Genomic DNA, 16,045 nt, shown 5'->3' with positions numbered 1-16,045 from the left:
GGCGCGCGCGAGAGAGAGAGAGAGAGAGGAGGCCTTTTTACAATCTGATACGTTATGGGGTACCGTGTACCATTAATTACCGGGACAAACAAACGCCGGCAAATTATACGTTCACGCGGCCACTTCACGGCCTCTTATCCGGCATCTTATTGTGAACGCCGTGGTTTATAACGTCGTGGAAAGGAATATCGGGATGCTTTACGCATCCCCGGCCTTTTTTCGCTCCTTTTTCTCGATCCCCGCGTAGATAGCTATCCGCGCTTCGTAAACACGTCGCCCGATATGATAGAAGACGGGTTTTAGCATAGGTGTAAACGCGCGCAACGTCATTTAAAAAAATCCGGGGAGAAAAATTTCTATTTGATAATGCGGATTATATGTTATCATATATCATAATTACCGATCCAGTCTCTCGCTATTAGTCACGCAAGTGGACGTTTGCCCAACACTCCCCCCCCCCTCCACGAGAGCGGTATAATTACATAGCGTTAATATTATCTCAATGACAATCTTAATGGCGTAATTAGGGCGTTACGGTGATCACACAACGTTATAGCGGCTCATATATGAGCGGGAGTTAAAAATTTTCTTTGAATCATCCGGTTAATCGCGATCCCGTTCCTCGACATCCACCCAGACGTTATTTTTCTCAGATACTCTGAATCATCGGCGTACTATGCGCACATCTCGAATGGCCATGTTTTCCCAAAAGGTAAATGAGCGTTCGATGGCTTTTCGCGAACGCCACGTGTTAGAAACACCGCGTCATCGTATAGTCCCCTGAGAATCCTGTTTTATATATATAAACGCTGAGCTTTACAACTCTAGACAGATATTTCCATAATTAGATATGCGAGCGGTATTTTTTTCAACATATTTTCACACACACCTGCTAAATGTTTAAGTCACTCCGTGATTTGCTTTTTATTTCGTGCCCCGATCTTGTTGGAACAACCGCTGTTTCCATTTAAATCAGGCTTTATCATCTATAGCTGAAGGAACATCCGGTTGGTCCGGAATATACTTTGTATATTCACATCATAGTCTCTCTTTCTCTCTCTCTCCTTCTTTGTTTCTCTCTATTCTCGTTGCGCCACCGGGCGAATTAAATCGTAAGCATGGAATCCGCTGTTGAAAACTTTAGCGCTTGGCGAGAGGCTATCGGCCATCTCGGTGCACAGGACCGACCGGTTACAGTTTCCTAAGGGATACAGATGAGTAGGCGCGATGGATACATTGCACAGAACACGCCCGACGCGCTAAACGCGTCCGCGTCCGGACTCGTGTAAACAATTATTCGGAGGTCCGACTCGCCTCTCCGCTTTTCGATCGCTCCGAAATCCGCTAAAGTGGAGGAGGTTTGAGTCATTCCGCGTTAGTGTCAGACTTCCGGTCCCCCCCCCCTAAGGGAATCGGACGTCAAACGAGGAAGTATTTAGAGAAGCGCGCGCGTGCTCGCCCTTCCTCTCAATAACTATAAATATTTAACGTTTATCGCGCTATCACGTTAAATGTTTAAGAAAAGAATGTATTTATGATATTTATCAAATAAGATTTCCCTCGAGAAAAGAGAAGCAAGGACGGTTAATTAATGTACGATAAAAAGAGCGACGTGATCTACTTCTTCGTACTGGCGCGGCGCCGGGAAAATGAACGCCCGCCAAAAAGATCGACAGGTGATGGGGAACGTATCGGCGCGGTGTCGCACGTAGATCGTGTAGACAAGCGCAAATGCGATAGTCGGGATACGTGGCGCGAATGCGATATTGGAAAGGGTTATTTATCGGCGATGAGATCCGCGCGACACTTCGGGCGCAACGGGCACGGTTAGGTATATCCGCGCATTAAGATTCCCGGCGCGCCGAAGTCGACGGAGAAAGAAGACCGAATTTCTTCGAGACGCGCCACGCTGTCGGAAGACGCGGGAAGACGTACGGCCGATCCTCTCGGGTCTCGGCATCGTGCGCGATGCGATGCGAGGCGAAGCGAGGCGCGACTCGACGAATTCCCCTAAATCGAATGGCCAGGAAAATCGGCCGGCGCGGCGCGGCGGCAAGCGCGGCGGTTCTCTCTCGCGCGTCTTATAATCCCTCTAATCTCCCCAATCAGGACACGAGTTCTCCGTTACACGCGTGGCACGTACTACTAATTTATGCCCGTGCCTCGAAAGCGAATACGACGTGGAAACGCACCGCGGTCTCCGGCTTGTTGGTGCCCTGAGAAAGGATAGATAATTGGTCGCCGAGGCGTAGAAAAATGTCCGACGAAATCACTTTGAGAAAGCAGCTATTCTATTTATAGTTTCAACCCTTCCGACCGCGCGGTATGCAGAATTACTCTCTCGAAATTCTCAAAAAAAAGTCAAACGGAAACGTATTGATTATGTTCGCTGCACGAAGTTCGTTCCGCGCCTTATTCAACGCTTTCAATTTGCAATCGACTTCATCGTTCGGCGAAGTAGCGTCCGAAGAAAAATCGATGTTAACTCCAGTCTGGCGCCAATCGTCCTCGAAAGTAATGTCCTCCGTCGTCGCACGAAAGAAAGAGAGACTGGTTACTGTGGCTTTTTCTTTGGGGTTGATATTTGCATGATTTTCTTGTTTTCGTGACAGCATCCAGCCGTCGCGACGATGTTTGGATTTCGTGGATATATCGGTACTCGAGTCCGTAAGTCGATTTCAATTCAACGCGGACTTTGAGCGATACTTTGATCACCGAAGTTATGCACAACGTGTTGCGCCATATGAAAATCTCCGCATCGTGCGATTTTTTTTGCACTCAGCAACGAACACTCCGACGGAAATCGCGAAATCGCGATGCCTCTCTTTCTCTCGCCAGACTGATCGTAGTAAAAACGCGGAAGTTAATATACATTGTAATGGAAGAGGATCAAGAGTTCACTTAAGGGGTCAAGTGAAGCGTCAACGTAGAACTTGTATTTGCGTAGGTAATCGCCGTTGCGATCGACGACTGACCGTCACGGCGAGTGATTTCGACGAAATTTTGAAAGCCTTAATTGCGGCATGCATTACTCGAATTAGTCTAGCATCTCTAATTTTATTGTCGAAAGTCAGATCTCCGGGAGGGTCGGAGCACATCCAGCAAGGCGTCATGTTCACCTCGCAAACGGGTGCCATGCGGATATTCCGCTCCAGTACGCAGGCGCACCCACGCGACGATCGAATTATGCGATTTACGAGCTGATAAAAACGATATATTTCAATACAATGCGACGCAGCTGGGAGGAAGAACTCCGGTTCGTATCGTCACTAATCGACCGGATCGTATAAAAATTAACAACTAACCGTTAACCTGCGCTGTCGGCGAAACAGCTCGAGCCTTTCGGTAGGTTGCCAAAGGTGAAGAAGAAGACGTTTCTCTCCGATTGCTCTTCGTAATTCAGCGCGACTTAAGAAAGAGGCAGCTGGCTGGACCGGAGCCAGAGGAAGAGAGAGAAGAAGCTGGGTAATCGCGCGGCGATACAGATTTTTATGGGGCGTAAATCTCGGTGACGGCCGCAAGAAGCGACTTAGGAATCGTGAAAGGCGCGGCCAATTCCCTAATGATTCTGATTTATCGCCGCCGCGCCGGTCCGTTCCGGTGAGCCGTCCGCCTCGTAACGCGTACCTGAACACCTGAACACTTGCCGGGACCCCACAACGCGGAACGGAAATCGCGAACATGGTTTACGAGTTACGAAATCTTCCGTTTAGATTCTTCAAATAAAGAACGAAAGTGGTTTCAAATAAAACTGACGAAAAATCACACACACAAACATGTTTCTGCGCATTAAATAAAAATAATCTAAAGTAATTGTAATTTTTAGGATTTTTCAATGACGTTACGACAAAAATTTTGATCTTAGCGACAAATGTTTGTGGTATTCCGCAGCTACACCGCGAGTTGGCATTCCGTATATTACCAAAATTCTCTCTCGCGTTGTGAAAGTTTTTTTTCCACCGAATAGCGGGAGCCCGCTATAAATTCGAGCATACGGCGACGGTCCCACGGGAAGCGATCTCATATCGGATATCGGACGGACGACAATGCGTCGGAGATGCTATCTGAAAGATGCAGGTGTAAATCTTCAGTCGGGTGTATAACGGTGGTCCCGGGCTCTCGCTTTAACAGCGACGGAGATCTGCATTAGCAGATGCTCCGGCTAATAATTTGTCACCGCCGCTCTTCCCTGACGGGCTATTAGGTGGGCGTTTATATATATAGTGGAGCCTTCTCTAATTTTCTACCGTATTATTGCCGAAAAGCTTAGAGCCGCTAATTTCCATCGCGTTCATTTTCACCCCAACGTGAACAACCGATCGTGAGATTTATTTTCAAATGCGCATATCATGTTTAATTGTTTAGAATCGTACAGTAGCATTTCATGCGTTGAGTAAATAATTTCCAGATTTTGATATGTATTTTTCTCTATATGAGGTAAATGTACCAATACTGAAACATTTAAGACCTATATGTCTGGACACCTTTGTCATTTTAGATTTTAAATAAGTATAACGCAAATATTAAAATCAAAGATAAAAATATAATACAAGAAAAATATTTTTATCTTTGATTCTTTGATTTTTATTCGCGTTTATTTAAAGATTAAAGTGATAAAGGTGTCCAGACATAGGTACGTGTCCTGGCATTAATACATTTATCTTAAATCAAATAAAGATTTGAAAATTATGAGGAAAATACCTCTCGAATGAATAACGACTAATGCTTAAATTAAGTTTCCAAACACGTTTCGCATGTTCGAAAGCAGGATTGATTGTAACAGTCGCATTAACTAGATGCATCATTTGCGATGCGAAGGATCAATCTGCATGCGCGCTAGTGTATCGTGGGTAGTGTATCAGGACGCTCGAGACTAAGCGAATTCACACTGGCGACGATCGTTGTTTATTGCCGCCGCTAATTTTGCGGCATCCTTTCTGTAACGCCGGCGCCACGCACAATCGTCACGCAAACGCCAGCTGAATTCCGTCTTCGTCCGCTCGCGATATGCCGCAGCTGAGGTTCGCCGTCTGCGAATGTAGCTCGACATTATTAACGCGGTCTCCCCTTGACTTCTATCTTTTCGATGGCCCGGAGATGAAAAAAATAAGGGATCACTCTATACGAATGTTTCATTGAAGGAGAAACTCTCTAGAAAAATATCGTGAAAGTGCAGACGTGACGTCTCGCTGAGAATATCTTGCAATAGTTTCATATCAATTATAAGTAGATTTTCATTTAACTGATGTAAAAAATGTGAAATTTATGTTGCAATGACACAACAACATTTTTGACTTTCATTCTAATTAAATCGGAAAGACCTGCGATCGTTTATGTGGTACTTTCTCCGTCATAGAAAAGAAAACATTCGGATTATCTTTATTTATTGTACGGAGACCAGAGTCAGCGTGGCAAGGAGAACCGGGTATGGTGATGGGTGACGAGCAGGTCGCCCTCGGCGCCGTGGGCTGTTTAATTTTAGGGCATTACGCGCACAGGCGGCAGCCTGGCCGATGCTAAAGGGTTCCCCGGGTCGGTATTTGCCGAGATATAATCGCCGGGAGGAGATAGAGGAAGGGGAGGCGGCAGCCCCTCCGGGGTAACGAGGAGGGCGTGACTCTTCCTCGGAGCTCGGGAGAGAGGAAGAGAGAAGGCGAGAGTGATCTCTATGATGCATCCGACACCGTTTCGCGAATTAGCCCCGGTGCTCTCATCATCGCTTCCATCGGTCTGTCGGAAGGCCGAGGAAATCGCTCGGCATCAAAGGCAATAATAAGTTGTTGCCTCGCGTCTCGCGGAGAATACCGACCGCAAGATTGCAGTTAGAATAGGCAGGCGCCGCATAGGAGGACCGTGCAATATCGTGGCGATCGAACTCGATAAGAAAACCAATGCCAAGTTTATACTCTGTCGTGTTTTTTCAAATCATTTATTCGTTTATTCAAAAACGTAAAAGTTGCGAAAGATTTTCATATGATGTATACAATAAAATTATAAAAATATTAATTAACAACATAATTAAATAACAATTATTACAATAAGATAAAGCAATGTTAATCGGTGACTTAAATTGAAACAGTGAAATAAATCAAGTTACGTGTGCGTCATATTTTCGAGAAATTGTCTTCTTGTTGAAAAAAGACTATATGCCTAAGGCTGATGGTATTTCAACCGCCGCGCCGTGGCAGTTAAAATCTTTAATTATGACGTCTGAAATATGCAACCGGCATGTTTCTGTTGTGCGTACGATCAGATTTCACATTGTAAGCGTAACCTTTCATTGGCGTATCAAAACGATCATCTCCGATTTTAATTTGCGCCTTGCGTAAATAAGGAGCAGGTAAGAGAGTTCATCCACTGTATAGTGGATTCCTGACGTATGCAATATGCACGATGCATTCTATTTTTACTAATTCTTAGTTCGATCAACAGTAATTAATGAAGTCGCTTTCAGATCGATACTCTTATATGTATACTCTCATATCTTTATGAGCAGTTTTTCGTCGGTGAGAATTGCCGCGAGCGCAGGACTCGAGACAATCGATCGATCAGTCTGTTTATACAATGTAAGACGAGAAGGAATCTTATCGCCGACGAAATTCCTCGCGTTTTAAATATGCGCCACTTATCGTAAATAATGTGGGATGTACATACGTAACACGCGGGGGCCGATCGTTTTACTAGCACTAGTATTGAGTTTGTGTTTACGTAGATTTTTATCTGTCCCGTGATCCACGATCTTAGACAGTATATCGGCATGATAGTCGCTATCGGATTTTATCGCGTTAGAGAAAGAGAGAACGAGATTTCGCCGATTTTCGTCTTCGCAACTGTTCGTCTTGTATAGAGAATAGGGTATCGTTATTTTTATTTGGTAGCTATTGAATATCTCAAAAAAAATGCCACAATAAATAAGATATCTATACGCGGATAGCGTCGCGAACAACAAACACCTCGAGGCCTCGAGTCCAGAGACGACATGGCGCATGAGCGTTATCATCAGCACGATGATTCGCTCTTCGTACGTGATGCACGAATGTTATACGCAGTCATCATGGTGCGTTTCGTGAATATTCATGGTTCGACAGTTTCGTGGACAACGGCGAAGGCCGAGAAACGAAAATTTCTACGCATGGTCACGTGTTTTCGTCAATATGCAACGGTTGGAACGCGATTGCAGCGCATATCAATGTGCAAGGGCCGAGTGCCACATAGTTGTCGTTGTTTTTCAGACTCGCTCCTGCATGTATCAATGATGACTCCTAATTCTACACTCTTCTATATCAGTTTTCAAAATTATATAATTATGTACATAAGTTTAATAAATAAACAGAGAGATCGATATGGCATTAAATCCCATCGATGATCGAAAATGGCGATATTTATATCAATGATTGTATTTCATTTTCTGCATGTTTTCTTAATTTAAGACTTAATAATTTGCTTAATTATTTGATACTAGCGTATAAAAATAATAATTTTTACATTATCAAACTACAAATTAATCGAATAATAAATCTTTGTAAAATAAAAGTGTTTTAATGTAGACTTTCTGCGGGCGATGTCGAAAATCGTAGGATCGAGTCGATTCCGGTCGTTGTCCTCGAATCACGAGTTTCCAAGACCTCGAGAGATTTGATTCGCATATTTCGTTTAGCTTTACGTCACACGTGCGCGTTAACGTTCGTAACTCCACGCTGGCTGGGCCAGCGGTCGAGCTAGGCCGTGCACGCATCGCGAAACATCCGGTGCTTTAACGCGGCTCGTGAACTTAACACCCTGTCGAACTCGGGGCGCGGAACCCGCCGCCGCTTTTTCCGCTGGGATGGATAATATACACGCCTCTCTTTCGCACGAGATATCCGCGTCTACTGCGCCGTTCGTGAGCGGCCAACCGGCGAGCGTATACTTATCGCGAGTCGCGCGGACTCACAGGTGTTAAGTGCATGCCTATCTACGCGGCTAAGTATACAGGCGGCACGCAAACCCTTGCCAAATTAACACGCGAAAGTCACGAATCGCGGCTAGCCTCGCCTTCGATCCTCGAGCCGCTCTTTCGCACGATGTAGGGAATAGATCCCCCGGTTGTTGGCGGAGATACCTGCGGGTTAAATCGAACGCTGTAACGCAACATCTTATCGCATTTAGGTACGTTTCAAGGTATAGTTCAAGAATCAGAAAAGAGAAGCTTAGAGTTTTTAAGTTGTTATTATATATATATATATATATATATATATATATATATATATACAAGTTTCCTTTTTCCGTGCTGTAAGAATTACCGGCGCCCTTTTCTTTATAAAATGAGATGGCATTTTCGAAATGTGACGTCCGTGTCGTTGCATATTACGTCAGAATGCCTTTGAGGCTCGGTTGATTTGGGGCAAAAGCGCAGGAGTAAAATTGGCAGGACCCCGTAAATTCCGCGGTGGACGTGCCCGTTCTTGGAACAAGAGCAGCGTCGGTAATTGAAGCGGACGCAATGGGGAGAACTGAGGTGCCGAAACGGGTCTTAAACGAGTTCCAAAGATGAGATAAGGGACCCCGTAATACCGGGCAAGATCGATCGCGCGCGCGCAGACATATAGGAAGGAAGCGCTTCGGGCAGTGTCATATTTTACGACTCATTTTGTTATGTCCTTTCTCGCACCGTCTTTGCGGCCTTAAATTTGCAGGGATACTTAGCGGTTGCTCCGAAGACGACGCTTTCGAGTTTTTATTCACGTTTATCCGCGCTAAGGACCGTCATAATTCCAGAAGCAAATGCGCGTAAATCAGTTCGTAGGACGCAAATATATCTTGGCTTTCAACGAGGGTCTAACACGCCGAACAACAGTGATAATTTTTATAGATGCGCCAATGGAGATTACGCCAATCTCTTACAGCAGTTCCTGAGAGGAGATAAGCGAGCGATAGCCAATCATTTTAATGTTCTCGACCTTTGCGAGTTACAAGACTCTATCCGTAGATTCTGGCAGCTTTAACATTTTCGTTGAGAATATGAAATATTACATGCTTCTTTCGTAAAAATAAAAAGACAAATACGTTGTGCGATAGAATATAATTATCTGACAATATCCCTCGACAATATCCCTTGACAATCATCAACTGACACGTCCACGTTATACGTGCTTAGTAGATAGACCTCTTAACAGTGAGCGGTGAGTGTCAGCTTTCGAGGGACGTGGACTAAACGTGGGTCGAGTTTAACGAAAATTAAATCTCGCGTAATTTCGCCGCAATTAAGCGCAGACCGGTAATTTGCGTGCCTCTACGTAGCAATCTTTCGCGGTATTTTTAGCGAGCGCGCGAGCGAGAGAGCGAGATCTCGGTTTCAGGATCGAGACAAGCGGATCTCGCGAAGAAATAAGTAGTTTAAGACGGTTCGCGTGGCCGGAGCCGGAGATTGGCCTGACGCTGACGTCGTTCACCACCACGCCAAGAGTGGGGCGGTATTTTATGCGCGGAGCCCTGGGTGTTGTGCATCGTGTATCCACAGGTGCATCGCATCCCATCCGCTCGCTCGGACCGCGTCGAACTTGGCGGTTCCCGTGCTAGGAAAACACGAAATCGCGAGACGTGTTGGAGTGTCGCGTTAGTTTACATATGTGTGTCGAAATGTTATCGACGCGATAAACGGCGGATTCGAAGGTGCGAGATATACCCGCGAGCGCGTCGATGTTATCGCGAATAATCGATGTGCGAAGGTAATTCGGTGGCCCGGTACGAGGATCAACCAGTGTTTAAAAGATACACGTTAGGTTGATGCGAAAACAAACCTCCCTGTTTTGGACCTCGTGGATTATTGGAACATAGTGTAATAATTTTGGGGATGAGAAATCGCGTTACGCTTTCTATATACAAGCGCTTTCGATATATCGGGTAGTAATGGGAAGTAATGACGGTATGATCGCCAGTGAAGGAAAGTATTATCATCGATAAACATATGTTTTACATTTTATATTGTGCATTATTTACAATAAATACCTAAAATCGCTTCGGTCGAGATAAAAAGATAGAAAAACATGATTTTACAGAATTACTTATCGTGCCAATTTTGTTCATCAATATAAGTGATACTTCACTTGGATATGCGAGTAGAGGCGATAAAATACTCAGATTATTGCTTATTTGAAAATATTCTCGTATCGTAACGCAGATAGAACAAATAAATATTCAACGTCGTCGTTAAAATTTTTGACAGCAAATCAGTTACAGTTATCATTGCTCAAACTTAGTAACTATATAAATTATGAATATATATAATCGGACTATTAGGAAGCCTGCAGAGCGTCGCGTCGCACTTTCGCGCGAGAGCGAGAAGCTACCTCGGGATCGAAAGGGTGAACGCGGGTCGCAGAGACCAGCCGAAAAAACTCGCTTGTTATTCGCGTGCCGGTGAGATTCCCGTCGTCGGCACCGGGGATGCCGGCATCCCGACGCGATGGTGGGGAAAGACGGTGCTCGCGGTGCGGGGAGAGTGGGAGCATGCGACGTGCCGGGCTTTGGGGTTCTGTCTGGTGGTGGTGCCGGCGGTTTGTGAGAGGAGCCGACTGATGCCGATGCGCTCGTGTCGCGCCGTAGCGAGAGCCGGCGAGAGAGAGAGCACGGAGCTGACGGAGCACGCAACGCGCGCGGCCAGCAGCGCTGAGCGCACATCGCACTCGCAACGCGCGCAAGCCACAACGCACTCGCTCACGCTCGCGCTCGCGCCGCGCCGCCACTCGCCTGACTCGCCAGCCGCCAGTCAGCGACGGTCGTCGCCGGTGTTCTCACGGTGTCTCTGCCGTATGGCCATGCGTCGTCCCGTCGACCTGGTCACGATCGCAGGAGTACACATCGTCGATCGCCGAGTCGCCACCCCGGCGCGTGCGGGGACGAGCGGCAAGCGCCGCGACTCATCCCGAGCGGAGCAGCAGGCGAGACGCATCGCCGAACGTTGCGGACGTAGCGATCGGCTTGGAAGATTGTCGCTGTCGCATCGAGAAACGATCGGTGAGCGGTCGCTCGATCGAGGCGCGAAATCCGTGTCGCTACGGAAGATTTTCACGAAGTTGATCACCCTGGGTATTCCGCCGCTTCTTCCGTCGGATTTATCCGAAGGGAGTTCATTGCGCGTCTAAAGGGCGTCAGTGACCAAGGGATCGTCTGGCCAAAGTAACTCTCACCCTGCCGACGTTCGCGACACTCGCGTCCCCCGAGAAATCGCCGCTGCGCGCGGTGGCACGCAGCGGGAGGACCTTGTTGCCTATCGCCGTGTCGCTTCGACCGAAGCGAGTCAGTGCTATTCCCGATTTCCGCGCGAGTGCCGCCGTTCTCTTATCGTCGAGGACGTATTACAACGAGTATCGGTTCCGATTTCACGACGTGTCGAATTCCGAGTCGCTCGTCCGCGCCGACGATTCGTTTGAAAGGTAGCAGTGATTTTCCGCTGAGCGAAAACGACAAAAAAAGAAGTTCGTGAAAGTGACCGCGGTCGAATAGAGTGTCAGGGATAATCGAAGGGATAGTACCAGTTCTCGTTTTAAGAAATTCTGATCTAACGGCGGACAACGTTTGTAGAAGTTGTGAAGTGGCACGCGTCGTATTTATCGAGTTCATGTCGTTTGCGTTTACGGTACCAGTTTGACGTCTCGAACGGTGCTGAACGGTGCGACGGTCGTTTTTCCGTATGCATACGTATATTAACGCGTTAGCGCACTGCTGCTGTTGTACACCGAACCGCGACAACGCGAGGGAGACGAACGCTTTTTGGCATGATTACGTAAACGAGCGCCGAGCGACCAAGAGGTGGTTTTCTCGCGGGAGGAAGTGAACAGAACGCCGAGCAGCGGCGCCAGCGAGATCCCGTCTTTCTCCGTGCGCGGCCGGGGAAAAGTAGAAAAACAGAACAACACAGCCGCGAGACACGTGTCCATCACGCCGATCGAGAAAATCCTGTCCTATTTCCGAAACGACGACGATTTCTCCGACGAGGTTCGCGATTGACTGGTTTTGTGGAAGAAATCGGCGCGAAGAGCCCGGCGGAAACATCGCGAGAAATACTTCCAACGATGAAAAGGAGTAATCGAACACCATCGATCGTCTCTCGACACGGTGTTGTGCCAACGACACGCTGGGCGTCGACGTAGCATCGTCGCGCGATCGGCAATCGTTCATTTTATCGCCGAGAGCGTGGAGATAGCGCGTGGAACGTAGCGGCAGTTACGAGTTGCGACCGCAACAATTCGTCATTTCACTGGCGGAGAATAGAATAGAATATAATTACGGGAGGACAACGCTTAAGACCCCCCGTTTGGCGCGTTGTTAAAGCCGGAGGGCATCAATGCCGAGCCTGATCGGAAAGAAAGTGACGTACTGAAGTACAGTCCTTTTCTTGATCGGGACCATCGTATATCTCGGTGGTAATCCACGCAAATTATGCGTCTCGCGGTTTTCTCTCTCCGAAGGAACGGAAACTAGAGGCAAGAACGAGCGAGAAGCGCGTTTACACTCCGAGATAATACGCCTGTTGCGCCTCCTTCACCTACACGATCTTCTTCCCGCCTCTCGTTACCGCGGTGAGAAACCAAGTGCTTCGCGACTCCGACACGGATCTTCACTCTCGGTGCCCGGATGGTGTCAACGTGTCTATTTCACGATTAAACGTGCGTCTGTACCTACGTGTCGCCTGTATTTGCGTAACGTTACACGCGTTCTCGCGTGTGTAGAAGTGTGCCATGCGAGAGAACCCCGCCGCGTCTCGCCTTTGAAATTCGTCCAACGGGCTTCTGCCGATTTCTTTCGCGACCCATGCGATTCGGGGAAGTTCACGGTCGTCCATCTGCGATTTTCTCGGAAGCTCGGAAGAACGGCCACGCGATTATTATGCGTTCCGACGAGGGATATCGCGTCGATGCAACGTGAGAGTGGCAATTTAGACTTACGTCAAGAGTGAATGGAGGTCGTGCGAGATTTGAGAACGGCGAAAGTGTCATTGGGGGGTTCAAGGTGAAACAAATTTTTTCATCAGTTTGCCCGGCGTCACGACGAGGAAGAGGATCGAGTGATATTTCTTTGGGCGAACGCGCGAAACGTCCGGTATACCGTTACGTTCGATAGCTCATACAGTTGAGAATCATCCATTTGCTTAGATCTCGAACGCACAAACCCGTCGACAATAATATATCGAGGAGTGTATATACGTGACTTGCGCGACTTCCCGCTCTTTTTTTTGCCTCACACGAACCGCTCGCAAATATCCTTGATCGCTACGTCTAATCGTTCAAGATCTTCGATCAAGAATTCTGTAAGATCGTGAGAGTCCCCATAAGGAAAGAGTTAGAGGAAAACTTAACGCGCGTTCGTGATACCGCAGAAACTGGACACTTTGATAGACTTTGAGTTGCAGCCACGCCGGAGTCCCTACGTTACTTCCTGGTGAGTGTTTACAAGAAATTCCGCATAAACGTTAAATACGACGTAAAATGTTTGCATATTTAATCCGAATATTCTCGAATGTAACACGTATCCGACATGTGAACTCAAGAGAGGCAATATATTTTTATTGATTATTGTATAAATTAAGAATGGAGTAATAGATCGATCTGCATTTATTCTCACAGCTGAGTGAAAATATTTCGCGGTAATTATTCACCCCGCCGGGTTTGCAGAATCGTTGACAGGATAATTTAATGATTGACCGCAGTCGCGGCCACCGAGTCGCGCCGTTAATTTTTTTTCTACGCCGCGTGTTCGAAATTAACATAATCAAGTATATATAATAATACGAGCTAGGAACGAGACTCCGAGGTAACTAGTCTTAGATAGATAAGGGAAAAAACGGAGGAAAAAAACGCGGGAAACGCGATATCCTTGCGGACGCGTGCGTGAGAGGCTTTATCTCGACGTCATCGGCCGTGCGCAAACAATTTGAAGGAAAATGTTCAACCTCAACGCGTGCCCGTTGCCGCGCCGCACACATTTCGACGATGATCAATCGTGTAATACTATTGCGCGAAATAATCCGCGTGCGCGGTCGAACGAAAATGAAAGAACCGAGGGATTGAGAGGAAAAGTCGCTAAAGATATGAGGAAGAAAGAGAGAGGAAGATACAGAGAGCAATATACGAGGTGTATCCATAGAACTGTACACATTTCTGTTCAACAATAGATTGCTATAATAAACTTCTAACAGTTGATATTATTTATGAATATATTCACCATAAATGATGATCGACTTTATCATTTTTTTCAATTTTAATTATTTATAGTATTAATCTAAAATTGTAAAAGAGAATGCGATTGAGTGAAATCACCTTGTACAGACGAAGCGAGCGTGAAACGTGAGATCGTAAATCGTGGTTGCACCGTTTCGCGGGATACGCCCCGTTAACTCGCGGGTTAAACGGCGCAGTCCGCCCATCTTTCGGGGTGAACAACGCTCTTCTTGTGTTTGCTCTTTACTCCTTTCCCCGGTCAGAATCGGTACGCGGAATCGGGGGAGGAGATCGTGTTCGACCTCTCGTCGATTTCCGATCGGGTTAAGCAAACATCGGTCGGTTCTCACCTGTATCGCGATAATGGCTGTAATTTCGGCAGCTTCCCAGTCCCCCCACCTTCATACACCTCCTCCCCCTTTATTCTCGATTTCACGTACGCGTACGCGCAGATTGCAGAGGCCGATCGCGGCGGATTTGATTGCATGGCGCGCGACCGTCGATTTATTAACGCTCTGAGCGATCTCGGCGGTCCCTCCTCCCACTTGCCTGCACCCGCGTCGATCTTCACGGAATGAAGTAAAATCGTCTTACCCTGAGGTAACGCTCTTTCTTACATCCTCTCTCGCGAAATATAGTCAACGAGCTTACTACGCGTCATAGCTTCGTGCTATCGGCTCGCCACATTTCTATCGTCGTCACGTCGTTACGGTCTTTCAATACGAAAGGATCAAAGCGCACGTGGTACCGTGCTGTATCCTTTCATCCTTCATAAAGCGACGTATCAGCCACTTGCCGCTTCTGCGAGAGATCGGTTTATTAATCGCCGCTGTCCGCGACGCAAATGACGACCATCTATCAAGTCGCATTTTACTATTGGTTTTAGCGCGCGACGCCGAGCGTGCAGCGGTCCGCCTCTATGCGCGTGCACGTGTTGCACGAGCCTCGATTAGTTCCCTTCTATATATCGCGTACGTACATCTAGGCATGATGCCCGCGAGAGACGGGCAAAACGGCTACACGGAGTGTGCAATGAAGTGCACATCCGACATGCGCGCACGTCTGGACGTCGACTCCGGTGAGCATCATCCGACGAGAATCGCGATCGAGATCGCGATGAACGACGCATTTTTCCCGCAATATGTTACCACGTGTCAATAGCGGCTTTCAGAGATTTTTAACTGCTCGCATGAGCAGTGACACGTCGCTCGTCTCACTTCTATAAACTGGTGTTACTGTTTCGTATAAAGTAGATACGTCATATATATGTCATAATGAGTAAGTCACTGAGCTTGATTCACTTTCAAGTCCCGTTAATCCATCGTTATTTTAACTATCTTCATTTAAACTATCTTCGATAGTTAAAATAACGACGGATTAACGGGACTTGAAAGTGAATCGAGCTCAGCGACTCATTATGATTTATTTCAACGTATCGTTCACATACACGCGTATCTACTTTATACGCGAGGGAATAATACTAGTAAAAGAATAATATCAGAGGATCGCATCTAAGTTTGAGATAAATGCGGAGTTATATATATCTCAAGCTCAGATTTATATCTAATTACTCGACATACGTATATATTGTATTCAAAGAAGTTCTCGAGGTATCTGGCTGGAATTGTGCGATATTGTGCATATAAGCTCGATGCGGAAAGATAGGTGGGAAATGTATATAAATATAATTGCACGTGAGAAGAGATAACGAAGTCATCCGAGGCAATCAACGCGCGATTCGCGCTACAATCTACTCAATCGCGTTATAATTGGAGTGCACGTCGTGTTTTTTCATCTTTTTTTTGAAGCGACAAGAATTTTATCGTTGCAAGTTGGAGCGCCGATTG

The 16,045-nt window shown here is 46.8% G+C and overlaps 1 protein-coding gene across 1 annotated transcript in view; it reads left to right on the top strand.

Moving 5' to 3' along the window:
• The first annotated feature begins 10,523 nt into the window (after window positions 1–10,523).
• Window positions 10,524–16,045, top strand: part of LOC143893827 (uncharacterized) — a 62,079-nt gene continuing 56,557 nt past the window's right edge. Inside the window, exon 1 of the mRNA XM_077399563.1 lies at window positions 10,524–13,419. The gene's annotated coding sequence lies outside the window, so the exon portion shown is untranslated. The remainder of the gene's footprint in view (window positions 13,420–16,045) is intronic.

Source organism: Temnothorax americanus, unplaced genomic scaffold (assembly GCF_048541705.1).
Source record: "Temnothorax americanus isolate GAGA-0224 unplaced genomic scaffold, ASM4854170v1 Scaffold13, whole genome shotgun sequence".
NCBI lineage: Eukaryota > Metazoa > Arthropoda > Insecta > Hymenoptera > Formicidae > Temnothorax > Temnothorax americanus.
The sequence above is the reverse complement of the archived record's forward strand: the minus strand, read 5'-3'. Positions and strand labels throughout refer to the sequence as shown.